We start from the raw sequence: 20,034 nt of genomic DNA on the forward strand, positions 1-20,034 counted from the left end.
TGTGACTGACACCTTCTATAAGAATATATTTCCTTGAAGGAGCATTTGTAGTATCCCCTTTTCATCTGAGAACACTAGAAAAACTACCCCAGGTTTAAGCTGTTTTGTGGTTCTACATCCTCTAGAAACTCTGGCTTACGAATCTCATGTATTTTTGTTTTAGTCAATCAGAATAAACAATTAGTTCAAAGTGAAGACATTTAATGAAATAGCATAGTAAAGGAAGTATTTTATATCCTTCCTCCCTGCCATACCACGGTGGCACCCTCACACATCCATTAACAGTTTGAGACAAACTCTCTGATAGGTACAGATATTATCAGTGGCGAGATTGCATACCTAGGGTATACACATTGAGGAACATATTCAAAGGGGACTTTTTGTAGCTGAGGGCCATATGTGAAAAGATGTACATGTAAGGAAGATGTGTGAACAAAGAATATGAATGGAAAGGCGAATTATGTCTTTGAAGCTACAGGACTGGAATTATCTTCTGGTGTTTCTGTGGTCTTTTCCCATCTGGTCTTGCATGACATGTGGGATCTGCTGGTTTGTGCTCTGTTGATCTTATGGCCATTGCTGAGTAGAGTTCTGCTTCACACATGGCTGTGAAGCTACTCTGTTTCTAGCTTCTGGCTTCAGTTGACATTCTCAGATGAGGTGCTAAGAGGAGACTCTACAAACTCCATTTTAGTTTAGGGCTCAGAGACTTAACTTTTGATTCTTTTAAGGAGTCATTCCCTTTACACACTTGGAAAAAGTGCAAAGCTATTTTTTTTTCTCCATAAAGAAGGGAAATGTGTTCTTTCCCAAAGTGTTAGCTGTGACTGACTCTCTCGGCAGGAAGAAAATTTTTGTCTTCAGCAGTCAAGCTGGTTTGGAGTACTCCCCAATCCAAAGAAGCACCTTTAGGCATGAACATTGTCTTTTAAACTTCTTTGTCTGGGACTAATTTTCAGTCTGTTGTCCCAGACTTGAGTTAGAAAGTCTTTCCGACTTCTGCTCAGTTAGGGATCCTATAACCTATCCCCAACCTATTTCAGGAGACTACCCTTTTAACAAATTGCCAAGGACTTCTGGACCAAAGGCCGCAAGCTTTTCTCAACCACAAGATTCTTCTGGTTTGCCATTCAATTGAAAGAGGGAAGAAAAGGCAAGGAACAGGGACCTTCAGTGTAGGTGAGTGGAATCATTGCTTTCCATCTCAACATTTCATTCCAAATTCCTGCTTTTGTTCTGTGTGTGTGGCTGGCAGCAAGTCTGCTAAGTCTTATGTGGGCCAACATTTTTATCCCAGTGAATACTCTGCAGTGCTTTCAAATTATAGGGGGCATTCTAAGATCTCTCTGAGCCAACAACAAACACTTGTATTTATAGAAGTACTTCTTATGGTAGCAAGGAGCTGGAAAAAAAATTCAGTGCCAATGGTTGAAAATGAATGGAATGAAAAATTACTGCACCATTAGAAATGATACATGTGAAAAATTCAGGCATACTTGGGAAGACATAAAGTTTTTCAAAGTGAGGGATAAAAAAATTTACACAATGACCACAGCAAAGTAAAGAAAAAGAATTTAAAGCATTTAATTCTGACCAGTTCAGTGACTTATGAATTCAGAAAACTGACAATGAATCAATCAGTTGATCAATCATCAAAAGTGATCAGTCACTTTTCAGGCAATGTGCTAGACTCTGGTAATACAAAGGAAATAAATAATCCCTACTCTCCAAGAGATTCCATTCTGTCAGAATGAAGAATATCTTGGAAGATATACCTGGAAGAAGAATGATGGGTTATAGGTATTGAATGAGACATATGTTGTCAGATATGAACAACAATAATAAAAGCTAACATTTTTATAGCACCTACTATGTGCCAGGCACTGGGCTAAGTGCTTGACAAATATCTCAACTGATTTTTACGATATCCCTAGAAAGTAGATGACATTATTATCACTAATTTTCAGATGAGGGAAGGGAGACTAACAGAGGTTAAGTAACTTGCCCAGGGTCACACAGCTGGGAAGTATCTGAGGTGAAATATGAACTCCGGTTTTCCTGACTCCAGGTCCAGCACTCTATCCATTGTGTCACCTAGCTGCCAACTATATTGATTTCCTTTGATTCATTGAATTTCTTTACAACATAGGAAGGTTCTATTGGGGCAAAGAATCATTGAGGAGTAATGGTGATATAAGACAGGATTATGAATAAGACAGAAATCTTTCATAAAACATTTATAGTTTAGCATCATATTGTACTGTTGGCATTCTCAAATATAGGGCTATAATTAATCCATCCATCTACTCATCAACACTTATTGAGCATCTTCTACATACAATGCATTGTGTTAGACTATAAGATATTCATCTGAAATGATGAACATCACTTATTAATTTTAAAACAGAACTAGAGGGGAATTTGAGAATACGTCCACATAGTAGAATTTAGTAACATAGCTACAGTGTGACACACTAGTTTTTCTCTTCTAGATTGCTTCCTGGCAACAGAATTGGAAGTGGGCTACATGCAAAGAACAATTTCTATCTAAGGTGGCAGAATTAAAAGTAGGCAACCTATTGAATCCACATCTCAGTTTTTGAATATCACAGCTAAGTCTAATTTAAGTCATCATTTCCCTGCTGAGAGGGATCATACTCAGGAAAAACTGAGGTATGCATTATCAAAACAAAGCCCTCTCCAAAGCTAAATATTTCAGAGCTCACAGTATACTTTGTTAGGAAAAAGTCCTCTTCAGACAACAGTACTGTACTGGAAGACTCCTGGGGTCACCATAGATATCAGAACAAGAATTTGATATTGGAATATGGATTCATACCCAAACCTTGTAGCTTATTTCTCAAGGCTCAGAGTGGTGGTTCAAATATGTAAGTTTCAGAAAAAAGAAAATGTGATAGTGAAGACCTTTCCTTTAGGAAAAGAAACTTTAAATAGAAGGCTTTGTATTTCTGTCACCTCTGTAATCCAGGACTGCATGTTAATTAGCAAAATCATTAGAAAAACTATTTTATGTTAGTTTTTATCTCTTGTGTCAGTTCTAAACTAAGTAAGGTAAGCTTTGTCACATAGGAATTTCAAGGATGAAACTCATATTTCACTTTTTCAGGTATAGTTATGATTCTTGTGAAATATTTTCATAATTTCTATACAGCACGTTTTTTCCCCCTGAATTTTAGATGTAAGGAAGAGATGGGAAAATTTTATAAACCAATGAAACTGAAGAGGTGAACTGGATGTTGAACTAAGGTGATTATTAAAGTTTATTCCTAAGGAATGTTTTTTTTTTCATCCTCACCTAGACATGTAAGGGGAACTAAGATCTAGTTATACTTATAATCCAGAAATAGAGGACCCAAACCTGCTGAATGTGAAGGCAATAAACCAACAAAGTCAATAGCTAATGTTCACCAACATGGCAAAAGTATACATTTTGTTCATGTTAGAACTCCTTCCTGCTGCCCCTTTAGAGCAAGGGTGTGTATTCAGTATAATTGATCTCATGGTTTCTTAACACACTTAAACATCTTTGAAAATCTACAATACAGCTAAGAGGTCATGAGGATCAGAGAAAACTTACAATCCTCAATCTTAGAAGTCAGATAATCTAGATGCATGCTGGATTACACAATGAGGATCCAAAAATATCTGGATAGGCTTGATCAACAATCTCTCTCTCTCTCTCTCTCTCTCTCTCTCTCTTTCTCTCTCTCTCTCTCTCTCTCTCTCTCTCTCTCTTTCTCTCTCTCTCATCTATCTACCTATCATCTATCTATCTATCTATCTATCTATCTATCTATCTATCTATCTATCTATCTGTCTGTCTGTCTGTCTGTCTGTCTGTCTGTCTGTCTATCTATCTATCTATCTATCTATCTATCTATCTATCTATCTATCTATCTATCTATCTATAATATTAAATTGAATAGGGCTAAATGCAAAGCCCTAATTAGAGTTAAAAAAAAAATCCAGCTTTTCAAGAACAGGATAGCAGAACTATGTAGCAAATAGTTCATATGAGAAAGCTCTGCGTATTTTAACGGACTCCAATCTTGATATTGACCAACATGGAGTGACATGGACTAGTTTCTCATGTAGAATGAGAGGAATGGTCCCACTGTTCTCTTCTCTTCCAAACAGTTATTTCGTAAACAATGGGGATGAGAACAAGTCTGCTTGTGAATAAATAAGAGACAGAGACGAAAGTTGATCAAACAAATGTAGCCCAGATCAAAAGGAAAGCAGAAAATTGGGGGAAACATTTATAGACATTTTATCAGATAAAAATCTCATATCTAAAATATATAAAAAATGTTGTCAAATCTATGTCTCTCCCCAATTGATAAATGATCAAAAATATGAAAAAAATTAAAAAATGTTCTAAATCATTATTAATCAGAGAAATGCAAGTTAAAACAACCTTTAATACCTACCAAATTGGCTAAAATGATAGAGGGGAAAATAACAAGTGTTGGAGGACATATGGAAACATAAGGACACTAAGTCATTGTTAGCAGAATTGTGAACTGATCCAACCATTTTGAAAAGGAATCTGGAATTATGACCAAAGAGTTATTAAACTTCCTATACCCTTTGACCCAACAATGCCACTATTTGACCTGTTTCCAAAGATAATTAGGGAAATAGTTCAGGATAATTAGGGAAAAAAGGAAATAATTAGGAAAAAGGAAAAGAACCTGTATATTCTAAAATGTTTATAGCAGCTATCTTTGTGGTGGCAAAGGACTGAAAATTGCAGGAACGTCTATCATTTAGGGAATGGCTGAGCAAGTTGTGATATATTATTGTGATGGAATGGTATTGTGCTATAAGAAATGATGAGCTCAAGCATGGACTTTATGAAAAAGTAAAATGGGCAAAATAAAGAGAATATTGTACACAATAATAGCAATATTGTTTTAAGAGTGACTTTGAGTGAATAAGTTATTTTGTCTGTTGTAAATACCCAAATTAATTATAAAAGACATATGAAGAAAATAGTTGTATAGCTTTTTCTCATTTAATTGCATTAAACTATGTAGCTTAAATTATCTTTCACTGAAGAACTCAACTGAGATGTATAGAAGATGTGCTGGACTAATGTTAATTTAAGGAGACCTTAACTAGTGAAAATCTCTTAATAGGTGAGAAAAAAATGAATGAATTTCAAATAGCATAAATGAACCTGAAATTATTTCTGAATCTAATTGTATATAAGGTATATGGGCCAAATAATTTTGAGCATATCATTTCTTTCAGTTCTTTTTGACTCCTGTTACAATTTGACCATCTTTATAGTAATAGTCTTGATTTTGAAGACTTCCATATTGGATTTCTGCCACTTTTGCAAATATGCAGTACATTACATCCTAAATAGAATATACTATTCTTAGACACAAAGCTTACTGACAAAATCAAAGGCATCATAGAGTATGAAAAATAAAATTGACCTCAAAGTATGTAAAATTCATTGATAAATCCTCTTGAATAAGTACTGAAAGTAATTAGACCAAACTGAAGAGAAATGATGTCACAGACAATTGGAATATTAACTAAATTAAAAACTGAACCCACTGATTCTCCACTCCTAACACACTGAAAGTATCTAAATTGCTGCTGGAAATTTTATGACTTAAAAAAAGTTCATTGATCTTTTCTAGGTCTGTTGCAAATACACTTCTAGAAAAAAGTTATTCATTCATTCAACAAAATTTTAGGAACTTCCTACATTGTACTAGGTGCTGTTGATCATAAAGTCTTATAAGATATGACCTTACTCCTGCATTCCAATATAATGAGGTATATATATGAAGGAGATAAAACTTGTGTGTAAACAACAAAATGAACCAATGATTGCCAAGTGTTTTATGGTCAAGACTTCTACACTAAAATCCTTCATTTTGTTATGCATTTGATCCTGGGCCCTCAAAAGCTATGTTAGCAAAGGTTAAGCTTTCTGGTGTATTTCATCAACACTGAATTGTGGACGTTTCATAGTGCAGAGTATCTATGCAGACCTCTACAATACCCTAGCATAAGCATCAGTTAGAATGGGTCGAATAATTTTGAGCCAGAATGATCTTTAGGATGGAAGGACACTGGACACTTACATTGTATTTCCATTGGAATAGATAGCTTGAGCATTACCCTTTGGGCCTCCGTTATTCCCTGGAGATATTGTAGATTTCCCCTGGGGCATAGGTTTCAGGACGAGATTATAGTGTCCTTCTGGGATACATATTCTCTGCTTCAATGATCCTTTGACCTCATTGATGTAGGTGCTCCCTCCAACATAATACACCATAATTCCTCTATGCCGCCTTATCCTATGTAATTCTTATTCATGTTTTCTGGGAGTATCCACAGAAGATCCCTGAACATGCTGAACCTGGCTCAGGACACACTCCCCCATCTCCATTTTATAGAATTTAAATTTCTTTTGAGGTCCAGATCAATAACAACCTCCACGTTCCTTTTCTGATTGCCCCAGTCATAAAGACCCCTGCTTTAAATTGCTTCATTATATTTAGTATTTTACTTATATTGAAGCTGATTGTTATATTGAGACGATAACCAACTAGGCAGGTTCCATTCACTCTTATGTGATCCCATATTTTTATGTGCGGGTGACTTACTACTTCCTGTCTGGGTATGGCTTTTCTCTGGTTACTTATTTGGTTTTTCCTTTAGAAAAGCGGTTTTCCTTTCTTTTTCTTTTTTAGTCTTATTTTAAAAAATATTTTATTGATGTTTTCCATTTTTTATATCATCATGGTTATCACCTATATTCCTCTCCCTCCCCCTCTTAGACTGGTATCTCATATGGCAAAGAGTATTTTATTTTAAAGAGACAAAAGAAATCAGCATGTCTGATGGATACAGTGGAAATGTTTGAAAAAAAGCACAATGTATAATGCCCATGGACCTCCCATCTCCTGAAAGGGATAAATTGGGGCTGTCTTCATGCTTCATTTTTATAATTTTGTCACATTCACTTTTTTTTGGTGTGTGTTTCTTTTTATGTTATTATTATGTATGCAGTTTTCTTGGCTGTGCTTCCTTCACTCTGTATCTATTCATATAAATATTTCCATGCCTCTCTGTATTAACCACACATCATTTCTCAGAGCAGAGTAATATTCCATTACCTTTTAAACCACAATTTGTTTAACCATTCCACAATTGATGAGCATCTACTTTGTTTCCAGTTCTTTACTATCACAAAACTGCTGCTATTAATATTTTGATGTATATGGAGACTTTCTTCTTATTGATAGTTTCTTTGGGATATAAATCCAACAATGGAATCACTGGTTCAAAAGGAAGGGGAATCTTTGTCATTTTATTTCAATAATTTGAATCCCCCCACCCTGCCATGGTTCTACCACTTTATAGCCCCATAAATAATGTATAAATGTGTCCATCATCCAACAATTCTTCCAACATTAAAAATTGCAGCTTTTTGTCATCTTGGTCAATTTTGTCAACTTTGTTGTGAAGTGAAACCTCAGGGTTGTTTTTGTTTGCACTTCTCTTATTATTAGTGATTTGGATAATTCTTTCATGTGACTGTGAATACTTTGCATTTCTTCTTTTGATGTTTGTTCATATCTTTTGGCCATTTATCTTTTTGAGAATGGCTATTAGTCACACATGCATATACGGAGAGAGAGAGGGAGAGAGAGAGAGAGAGAGAGAGAGACAGAGAGACAGAGAGACAGAGAGATAGAGAGACAGAGAGACAGAGAGACAGAGACAGACAGAGAGAGAGACAGAAAGAGACAGAGAGATTTTTAATATGAAATCTTTATCAAAGAAATTTGATACAAAGATATTTTCACTTTCCTTCTTATCCTAAATGCACTCATTTTGTCTCTGGAATGGCTTTCCTTTCAATCTTACCAACAGGAAAATAGCAGATACCTAACTGAATATCAGTTAATCCCTGTCCTCAGAAAATGCTTCTGACATTTTTACCTAGAGAAATCCCAGTAAAAATCTTCTCTCTGCTCTAACTAGTTATAGAAATAAATCAATAATTCTCTTTCCTAGGTCTGAGACTCTACAGTGATCATACTCGGTAAATTATCCCAGTTTTAAATCTATCTCTCTCCCTTTCTGGGCATTCCCACATGCCTTTCTTTAAATTACATTAAATCAGGACACGTTTTTATCAACGTGGGTAGTTAGATTTACACAGATAGTATTTCTAACTAATTCATCCATCAATTGTTGGCAAGTGACTTGCTCCCCAGATACCTGGGGCATATACCAAACTGGCAAAATCCATCCAGTCATGCTAAAAACTCTCTTCTCCATGTCTTCCTCTGACAAAGGAACTTTCTGCTATTCACTATGTAAATTCAACATTGAGGACAATTGGCTTTCAAACTAGTCATTCAAAGTGAGTAATCAAAAAATACCTCTGTGTTTTCACTCATTCTTCATGCCACCATGATAGGTAGTGTGTATGAGCTGCTTTACTATGATGACGCTGTTAATCAATAGTTCTTTGAAATGATTTCTAAGGTCATAGATCTAGGACACTTCCTATATTATTCCTTGAACTGTGGAGGAATGGTGAGTTGGATTCTGTCATTTCTTCCTCAGGTACATCATACACACATAGTTGTCAGGCAATGAGAAGACCAATGTCCTCTTGATGTACTGATTCTTCCTTTCTTGTGTTATTGGATAAAGCATCACCTGTCAGATTTCTTAGGGTCCACTTCTACCGTTGGCAGGTACTCTTTTTATCTTTCCAGGCATTATTTACTTCTATTCTCTTGTAGGTCATGACATAGGTTACATAGATGGCAAAACTGTGTTTTGTGTACCAAATTGTTGTCTGTACTGCTAGTATCATGAATAGACTGGAATTGCTGATACGCCATTGATAAGTGGTGAATCTGAACATATTCGAGACATGGCATCCATTGTCTTGTTGACATCATCACCTTCCTTAGAAAATTTTAAGCTTATTCTTGTATTTTATAGATGGGGAGTTGTTGTCACTCAAAGACTCTAAATGGACTATTGTTAAATGTCTAACAAATGATGGTCACTTGCACTCTACTGTCCTGGACAGCAGTGAATCCCATATTCTCCATTGATACCACCATCTCTACAAAGGGCCTAACAACAATAAACAACTAGCACTTACATAGAATTTTAATATTTGCAAAGGTCTTTCCAAATGTTTCCTCATTAAATTCTCATATCAACCCTGAGAGGCAAGTGCTATTATCATCTCCATTTTTACAGATGAGGAAACTGAGGCAAACATATTTTTGTCCAGAGTCACAGAGTTACTAAATTCTGAAACAGAATCTGAACTCAGATGTTCTTGATTCCAAGCATGGTACCCTAATCATACCACCTAGCTGCTTTGATGGAATAGACACATAAGGAATTGAGTGTTGAAAATGAAGTCATTATTACTTTTTGAAGGATCTGATAAGACCTCATTCTTTGGTTCTGACACTGTTCCTGATGCTGGTCCTATAGAATGAAATTTCTGAAAAGTCAAAGCCCTCACCAGTATGTAAAACTTGCCTAGGGACTTGTATTTTGCAATTATAATAGAAAGTATTTCTGGTTGTCTCCGGAAAGTGTTTATGTAGGTTGTGTTTCTGGTTTCCATAGCCTTTTTAAAGGGAATGGTTTTATCTCATCTCTCACCAGCTTTTCTGTGGTCTCAAGCCCTTAAATATCAATCCACAACTTGGCTTCTTTACCTTGCCTCCATGGTCCACTCATGAGAAGATATTTCAGAGCTAGCTGAAGTTGTATCTTTTTTGAGACAAATACTCCTTGGCAGCTTTGCTCTCACACTTCATCAACTAACTGTTTAAAATTTGGTGGAGGCTGTTACAGATCAATGTCAATCAGACACCATTTTTACTCCTGGCTGTGTGTCAAGCCATCATACACACTTTCCAGTCTAAGCTCATGGGCTGCCTCAAGTTTTATAACCTCTCTTTGCAATGGTCTCTTTAGGTGAATTTCATGAATTTCAAAGCTAGCAGGACCTTCTTCTATCTGCACTTAAGAGTAGTAAAGGAAGGAATCATATGCTTACCATGGTACCCTACCAGCACCAACTTGTCTCTCAAGATTTTGTGAACAGGTTTGTTGTGCAGATTCATCCAAGGTTTAGTACCCTTAACCTAACAGATTTCACATGCTTTAGTCTCTGTTTTACAATCGATAATGACAATTTTAAAACAATCAATATAGCAGTTTGATGCAGTGAACGTGAATTTTATATTTAAGCATTAATCACACGCACTAACAGAGAAAAACAATGAATTATATGATGTACATTCACATAATCAACAAAATATGTATGCAATTAATAACAAAACAACACCACAACCATATGCCAACAGTTCACTTAAATCTGAATTGAGAACAATTGTACAGTTTTAGTCAATATACTTATTGCCTCGTTAACAAAAATAAATAATAGACTTTCATATTTATGTTCATAGTAGGAATGTAGATGATTGAGTGAGATACTGGGGAAAGAGCCATGAATAGTTAGAAAACAAAAATGCAAAATGAAAAGAATACAAAAATAAAATAGGATTTAAAAATCAGGCTTCAAAAGCTCAATGAGAAAGGAATAGATATATCTCTAAAAATTGTTTATTAATGATAAAATCCACAGAAACAATCCTTTCAAAACTAGAAAATGATGGAAAAGTTGATCTACATTTGGCTCTAAACCTAAAAGCATTAAAAGAAAAAAATAAAACAAACAATTAAAAATAAAGGTTTCATAGTGAAGTTACCTTAATGTCTATGGTAATAATGTTAGATAACGTTCCTTAAAAAGAATTTGGGAAGAAGAAATAAAATAATATTCAGAATTCTAACAGTAGAAAAGGGGAAAACAAAGCAATGGTTTTTTTTATTGAAAATACCTTCCCAAATGTATTCTCAGTATTCTGAGGTAATGAATGATTAGAAAGGTATCAGTCACTTTTACTGGCTGTAACCTTGTTGGTTGCGTGTATTTCTCCCCTTTGTGTAAATGGCTTTCTCTCCAGCCTCTTCCTCAGCATCCCATAAATATCATGAGTTGCTTTCCTTTAAACCTAGACCATGGGAAAATGGAAGATACCTGTTTCAGTTTTAGCCTAGCCAACCGTTGCTCCAAGATACTGCTTCTGGTTAATATCCCCAGAGAAATATCAATAAAGGGATTATCTTTTACCTGAGAAGATGTAAAAATGAATAAGTAACACACTTTCCTCATTCCAGTTCCAGCCAGAGCCCCTGCTCTGGGATTTGAAACCTGAATTTTAAATGTATTTTTTCCCCTCTTGGAAGTACTTCCCAGTTTCCCCTCCTCACACTCTAGTCTATTCATAGTACACAAGATTAATCAACCTGGAGGGTTAAAGGTTTTATTCCATTTTTTCAGCTTAAGAGACAAAGTAAACTTTTAAATATAAAATGGGTAAACAGACTTAAGAAAAAGAATTTAAGACTTCCAAATCCTGGAGAAAAATCATATCCAGAGATGTAAAATCACTTTCTCAGAAGGGAATGGGAAAGAGGGAAGAAATGAAAAATTATTAGATTCTGTCCATAGTCCAAATGTATTTTAGCAGAAAGAGAAATACACTCTTGATGTATGATTTACTCATGCAGTCTCATTTCAGGAGTTCAGTGTTGCTGATGCTGTGGCAGCTTCGCCTGTGTGCCACTTGTGTATCTCTCCTCTGACTCTTGAATGGCTCTTGTTCTCCTCTTTCCATGAAATCCAAAGAGTAGGACAAGACTGTCAGTCAAAATCAGACCCTCTACCAGGCCCAAGGTCAGTCTCCATAAGAGACTAAGGAGGAAAATTGTGGGAGATTTCTGCCCCAAATCATTCATCCTTCCCTCGGATAATCATCTCCTTTGTGATACCTCAAGACAGCTTGGTCATGAGCACTGAATTTATCTGTATACTTATCATTCCCTTCAATAGAATAAAGTTTCTTGGGGACAAGAACTATTTTTGTTGCATTTCTACCCATATTGCTTAATGAAGTGTCTGATACTAAATCAAACTTTCTGAAAATGAATTGCGTCTGACACTCTATGTATCTCTCCGGTACCCTTTGGGTGATCCACAGCTTTAATTATTTAGAGAATCTGGCATTCATAACTCCCCATATAGCAGCACTAGAAGAACATTAATGTTGAAAATGTAGGCCTTTGTTTTATGGAGAAATATAGTGTTATTGGAAACATTGAACAATTTGCCAAAATACTGAGCTCTACCTCCTATTCAACTCTGGTTCCAGTTAAATAGTCATCTGTGTTTACTCTTGTATATACTGACAGATCATCTCTATAGGTTGTTAATCCAGTTACATATCATAGCCTAAAGGTCTTCAAACTATAACCCATGGGGTCCAATCAGGCCAAAATCCTGTTTATGTTTGACCAGGGAGCTAAAAATCATTTTTACATTTTTAATAAAATAGCTTTATTTAAAAATTTAAAAACCATTCTCATCTGGACCTTACAAAAACAGGAACCTGACTGAATTTGGCTGCATGGGTCATGGCTTGAAGAACCCTGTTCTAGAAAATAATTATTCTTCATTCACTTGATGTTTATTTCTTCTGTGGATATCTAGGCTGATCTCTTCTGAAATATTATGGATTTCATTCTAGAAGTTCTGAATTTTCTCAGGCACAATGAAGTCAACACAAAATCATATACCAATGTAGCATATGTCAGGCCCAACACATATAGGAAATCTTTGGCCTTTGTGTAGATCATCTCTACTTGTTCAAATGATCACATTTCATCCTGTCTCTTCCAGCTCTCATTCTCACTCTTTCACTTATTTTCAACCTCTCCCTATCTACAGACTCATAGTCTACTGCCTATAAACATGCCCATGTCTCCCTATCCTGAAAAAAACAAATGCCCTATTTGATCCTTCTATCTCTGCTTTAGTAATATTTCTTTTCTGTCCTTTATAGCTAAACTCCTTGAAAAGGCTGTTCACAATAGTTGCCTCCACTTTCTTTCCCCTCATTCTCTTCTTAACTCCTTCCAAACTCATTTCCAACCTTACCATTCCACTGAAATTGCACCCCACACGTATTAATGATCTCAGCTGCCCAATCCAATGGCCTTTTCTCAGTCCTCATTGTCCTTCACTTCTCTGAAAATTTTTACACCATTGATAACTTTCTTCTCCTTCATACTCCTCTCTCTATGTTTTTAGGACACCATTTTCATCTGGTTCTTCTACCAGTCTGGCCACTCTCTCTGCTTTCCTGGATCCTCTTACAGATCATCCCCTTTAACCAAAGGAGATCTTGCAGGGTTCTCACCTGGACCTTCTCTTTTCCCTCTATTCTATTTCACTTGGTGATCTCATCAGTTTCCCTGGTATGCCAACCTGTCTGCTGACATCCAGTCTCACATCTCCAACTGCCTTTCAGATATTTAGAACTAGATATCCAGTAGACATCTTAAACTAATTATGTCCTAAACAGAATTCATTATATTTCCCCATAAAAGTTTCTCCTGTGTTTCAGTCCCTCAGGTTTATCACCTAGGACTCATCCTGGATTTCTCACTAATCTCTCACCCTCTATGTCCAAGCTATTGCCAAGGCTTTCTGATTTCACCTTTACATCTCTTCAACTACACCTCTTTCTCTCCTCTGACACTTCTAGCACTTTAGTGCAGGCTTTCATCACATCATACCTGGAGTGTTGCAATTGCCTGCTGGGCAGTCTGTCTCAAGACCCTACCCATTGATCTATTTTCCATTCATCCAAGTGTGACCATGTCACTCCCTGTTGTCTCCAGGATAAAATAAAAATGCTATGTTTAACATTCAAAACTTTTCATAATCCAGTCCCTGTCTACTTTTCTAGTCCTTTAAAAATGTTCTTATGTATTATATATTTTTTTCACATTCCTTTTTAATATAAAATTTTGAGTTCCAATTTTTCTCTCTCCCTCTCTTTCCTTGCCCCTCCCTAAGAAAGAAAGCAATTTGACAGGTTATATGTGTGTAATTATGTAAACATATGTGTGAAAGAAGAAACAAAAGAAAAAAATATTTTAAAAATTAAGTGAAAATAGTATGCTTTGATTTGTATTCAGACTTCATCTGAATACAAATAACACTCTGGGTGCAGATAACATTTTTCATTGTGAGTTCTTTGCACTTGTCTTGGATCATTGTGTTGCTGAGAAGAGTTGAGTCATCCACAGATGATCATCACACAATGTTGATGATACTGTGCACAATATTTTTCTAAGTCTGCTCATTTCACATTGCATCAGTTCGTAGAAGTCTTTCCAAGTTTTTAAAAAATATCTTCCTGTTTATTATTTCTTATTGTCAGTAATATTCCATTATATTCATATACCACAATTTGTTTAGCCATTCCCCAGTTGATGGGCATCCTTTCAATTTCCAATATTTTGCCACCATGAAAAGGGCTGTTACTAATATTTTTGCCCATGTAGGTCCTTTCCCCTTTTTAATGATCTCCTTTGGATACAGCTCAAGAAGTGGTATTGCTGGATCAAAGGGTATGCAGAGTTTGATTGAGTATCATTCCAAATTGCTCTCCAGAATGACTGGATCAATTCACAATTCCACCAACAATATGTTAGTGACCCCATTTTCTCATATCCTCTCCAGCATTCATAATTTTCCTTTTCTGTCATATTAGCCAGTCTGATAGGTGTGAGGTGGTACCTTGGAGTTTTAATTTGCATTCTCTAATCAATAGTGATTTAGAGCATTTTTTCATATGACTATAGATAGCTTTGATTTCTTCATCTGAATCTGCCTGTTCATATCCTTTATCATATCATCTGAAAACTTCCTGTTTATTATCTATTTATCAATCTGGGAATGACTTATATTCTTATAAATTTAACTCTGTTTCTCTACATATTTGAAAAATGAAGCCTTTATTAGAGACACTTACTATGATAATTATTTCCCAATTTTCTATTTTCCTTCTAATTTTGGTTGCATTGCTTTTATTTGTGCAAAACCTTTTTAATTTAATAGAATCAAAATTATCCATTTTATATGTGGTAATGCTTTCTGTCTCTTGTTTGATGATAAATTCTTCCCTTCTCCACAGATCTGACAGCTAAACTATTCCTTGCTTTCCTAGTTTGTTTATGGTATCACCCTTTATATCTAAATCATGTACCCATTTTGTCCTTATCTTAATAGATGGTGTAAGATGTTAGTCTTTGCCTAGTTTCTGCCATACTATTTTCTAGTTTTCCCAGCAATTTTTGTCAAACAGTGAGTTCTTACCTACCCTAAAAGCTGGGGTCTTTGGGTTTATCAAACACTAGATTACTATCTTTCCATTTTTCTTTCACTTTATTTCCCAACAAATACGCTTTGATCCAAAGATACTGGACTACTGACTGTTCCACAAACAAGACACTCTATTTCTTGTCTCTGGGCATTTTCCAACTGTCCTCCCATGCCTGCAGTCCTCTACCTTCTCTATTCATATTACTAGCATTCCTGGCTTCCTTTAAGTCCCAACAAAAAACCTGCCTTCTAAGGGAAACCTACCCTAACCCCTCTTAATTCTAGTGCCTTACCTCTATTAATTATTTCTTATTTATTCTGTATAGAGATTACTTTCTATATATTTATTTACTTGCTGTCTACCCCATTAGATTATAAACTTCTCCAGGGCAGAGACTGGTTTTTGTCTCTTTTTTATCCCCAGCACTTGTATAGTACCTTGCATAGTAAACAATTAACAATTGTATATTGATTGTCTTCCATGACAGTGGAAAATGCCCTTGATTACCAGATATCTTCCTGTTTTATACCTCACTTGATATAATTAGCAAAAGAGACTTCAAAGATAATTATTTTTATTATATCTTGAGAATCTTAGATGATTTTGACATTTATCAAAGACATTTTATCGGAGGTTGTAGCTTATGGATTTCATTTACACTAGATTGTGGGGCTCTCTGAATTTTCTCAGGCTTAATGAATTAACACAGTCACCTACAAATGGAGCATATGGAGGACCTGAACACAAATAGAAAGTCATTACTCAACTTGGTCTTTGTTTGAGTATCTTCTAAGTCAGTGGAAAGCATCCTTGTTTTTCATATGTCTTCCTATTTTAGACCTCATTTGATGTAATTAATCAGTGAGGTATGAAATCAAATTATCTGTATTTTATCTTTCAAGAAAATTTCATGAATTTTGACATGGATCAAAGAAATTTTCTTGTAGCAGAGACTTTTAGGTAGTGTTTTGCTCCACTGAATTTGAAAAAAAGAGCTTTTAATAAGAGTAGCACAGTGAAACTTTCTATGCCTTTTACATCTTTCAATTAATTATTGGATGGGTAGATGTTTGCAAATGATTTTCTTTTCATCAAAGGATCCTTATATACATGTACAAATTTTGTCACAAAAATTTTGCAGAGAGTAGAGTGAAATCATGAAGGCTGGAAATCAGTGATATTTCTTTGGGTTGTTTTTTTTTTTTTTTTTTTGAGGGTGGCTAATATGGTATAATATTTTTTTTCTATGATTTTGGTATCCTCATCCCCCACACCACTCAGTCATCTTTGCTATTCAATTTGGTCTTTTATAGCCACCTTTCTCATCTTTGTTTTCTTTAGTGCAAGTTTCCACTTCTTCCTGCAATATATTAGGGACTATGATATTAAATTCCAAATTCAATTCTATTAATGAAGAAAAGAGTTTGATATATAAACTTACATCACATTTTTATGACCTTTTTCATTTTTTTGATCTGCATCTTGCATTTCACATTTTATTACTGAATGCCCTTTGCATGTTCTGGTTTAGTTGGGTGATTTACCCCTATTTTTAAAAGTTATTTTTCCTCCACTACTTTTCTCTATTTTATGAGATGTTGTTATTCATTATCTTCCACCATCCTTATTTATATTACTTAGAAGTTTATATTTTATACTGGTGTTGCCTTTGGTTGCCAAATCTCCCCATTTGTCAAGTAGATCAAGTATATTTCTGCTTAATCTGTTTTCTAGAATCCCTTTGTCTCCTTATTGTGGTTATTCATTAACATAGGCAAAACTGATTAGGAGATGTTTATGGTTTACTTCAATGTCTGTTCTTTTATCTATTTACCAATTTTTTAAAAGAAACATTAGAAGACTTTTTAAATCAAATTGATTAGAGTTGTATGAAATGTCTACTTTTCTTGTTCAGTCATTTAGTTGTGTCTGACTCTTTGTGACCCCTTTTAGGGATTTTATTGGCAAATATACAGGAGTGGCTTGCCATTTCCTTCTCCAGTTGGCTAAGACAAACAGAAGTTAAATGACTAGCCCTGGATCACATAGCTAATAAGTGTCTTAAGCCAGATTTGAACTCAAGTTTTCCTGACTCCAGACCCAGCACTCCATCTACTGAGCCATCTAGCTGCCTCAGATAATGTGTACTATATCTTCTAATTTATATTCTTTTTTCTAAATTAAATTATTCTAACAGCTCAGTACCTACTTATACACAGATAGCTGAGTCAAAAGTGACTCCCACATCACTACACAGCCATTTCCTGCTTGTTAAAGTATCATTATTTTAATCTTTTGTGATTTTTTTTTTGGGTGTTCACCAATCTAGTATGCTCCACCTCTTGAATAAACCTTCCATTTTCTTGTATTATATTTATTTATAGATACTGTTAATGTTTCCTCAGATGATGGTAAATATAGTCTAACAGTACTGGGATTTCATTTCTCTTCAAAACCGCATTGTACAAGAAGACTACCTGGCAGAGTTCCCCAATTAACTGATCTGAACTGAGATTCAGAATACCAAAAGATGTAGATGCATCGGCTGATTGTATGGTGTCTAATTTAATTGATTGTGAATGTGACAGCTATTACTGTTTTTTCCTCTTGATTTTTTTAAGTAGACATCAACTCCATCCTTAATTTTTTCAGTGACTGCAGTACCAGGTTGCATTGCTGCCATCAATTTCCACCACACTCTCAGTTGATGTGTCAGCCTTCCCTTCCTCATCATCAGCTTAAGATCTCAGAATAAGAAAAAAAGTAGGTTCTTTCATAGAAAATGTTACATTTCTGTATGAAGGAACTTCTTTTAAAAAGAAATAAATACCCCCAAGGTGAAAGTAATTTGTTTGTGAATACAACATACTGTCAGATTAAAAGTCAGGTTTTTGTGAATTTAATGAAAAGATAACAAAATCTCTTATCTCAGTTAAAGGTTGAAGGGTTGCTTTCTCCACTACTCCCTTCTCCCCTCCCTGACCTTAAGCATTGCAGATTGGCTGGAATTGTTCTCCTAAGTCTAGCCACAGAAATGCTGGAAGCAGGCTTCCAAGCAGGCTTATTGTATTATAGAAGACCTATAGGAAGTGATAGAGCATCTTAATTGATTCAATAGAGATGTTTGCACCCAAAAAACATAGCAGAGCTTAGAAGATCTTATTAACTTCTTTACTTGGGGTGGTGGTGATATCAGTCATCTTGATTTTTGTCTTTCTATTGGACTTCAATGACTATGGAAAAGACTGAGGCTGAGGACTTTGTACAACTCGGTCTCATTTAAATCCAGTTCAATCAAGTCAAGACGTCATTTTATGATGTCATTGACCCTTTCAGAAACAAAGAACAAACAATAACTTGGGGTGGTGTAAGTGATTTACTCAATTGTCCCCCATCCTTTCAAATGCATACGATAATAAAGCTTAGTATTCTGTGGCCAGAGTAGTGCTTCATCACACAGAGCTCACAGAGGTACTGTATAGTACATTTTAAATTTTCAAGAGAGACATAGAGATATTCAATATCTGTCTACTCATTGGAGGTAGTTTACAGATCAGCATTAGATTCTGCTACATTCCTCTTGGTGACATTCTCCAATGTTTGAGATATATTTTTGTTTACTGATGATTTCAGCTATGACAGCAATTCCTTGAATTTCTCTTTTGTGACATATTTTTATAAAGGTGGATTTTTGTTGGTTGATATGATAAAAAGCAAGGCCCTCACAAAAATCAACAGAGAACAAGAAATTAAGGTGATGTCCCATATGATTCCAAGCTTTGAGAAGTTGTAAGAGACTATCTTAATAAGGCCACTCATATTAAGTAATTATGATTATTAAAAAATGAAATTACATATTATTTTTTCTTTCAATTTATATTTGTTATTTTTTCCAAATAGCAACTAAGTTGTTAGGACACACATATTTAGTAGCTGTTTGGACCTGGCTTCTTAATAAATAGAACTGTTGATTTTGTTTTGTTTTGTTTTTGGTCTAGAGGTACTGAGACACTAAGGATTCCATGAATCAAGATATTTTGGGAATCTTTGATTTGGTAGAAATAACGTTTACTCTGAACAGAAGATCCAAGTTCAAGCCCCGAGGTTTCCACTTATCATCTGTATGACCTTGGAAGGTAATTTTAGCTTTTTGGCTTCTGTTTTTCTGTCTGCAAAATAAGGGGTTTGAACTAGAGGACCTCTATGGTGTTTCATATCCATAAAGTTCAATGCGTCAACAACTTAATAATTAGAATAATTGACACATATAGTACTTTATCACACCTCAACATACTTCATATGACAAGGGTATGCTGGATTCAACTTGTAAGAATCCATTGTTAAATTTTCATTTTGAGCATGTTACACCCTAAGAAATCATTAAATGTTATAAATTCAGATGTGATTTATTGTTTTCCTTATTGTCTAGACTTAAGGAAATGGACAAAATGTTAATAATGTATATTAAACTTAAAAGTGGAATAGGTGCATTTTTTTCTGGAAAGACATTTATTAAATAAATCAATGCCTTTGAAGTAGGTATATCCCCATTTTATATATAAGGAAACTGAATTTTGGAGAAGTGAAGTGACTTGTCCACATCTACACACTTAGAACTAGGATCCATGCCCAGGTGATGTGTCTCCAATTCTAGTATGTAGCACTGAAAATATCCCGTTGTAAGTGATATGAA

The 20,034-nt window shown here is 35.1% G+C and overlaps 1 long non-coding RNA gene across 1 annotated transcript; it reads left to right on the forward strand.

Moving 5' to 3' along the window:
- The first annotated feature begins 863 nt into the window (after positions 1-863).
- Positions 864-19,640, forward strand: LOC140498531 (uncharacterized). Its single transcript, XR_011965128.1, has 3 exons — positions 864-1,179; positions 3,198-3,267; positions 19,340-19,640. It is a non-coding gene; the product is annotated as an uncharacterized lncRNA (long non-coding RNA).
- Positions 19,641-20,034: the final 394 nt, after the last annotated feature.

Source organism: Notamacropus eugenii, chromosome 4 (genome assembly GCF_028372415.1).
Source record: "Notamacropus eugenii isolate mMacEug1 chromosome 4, mMacEug1.pri_v2, whole genome shotgun sequence".
NCBI classification, from domain to species: Eukaryota; Metazoa; Chordata; class Mammalia; order Diprotodontia; family Macropodidae; genus Notamacropus; species Notamacropus eugenii.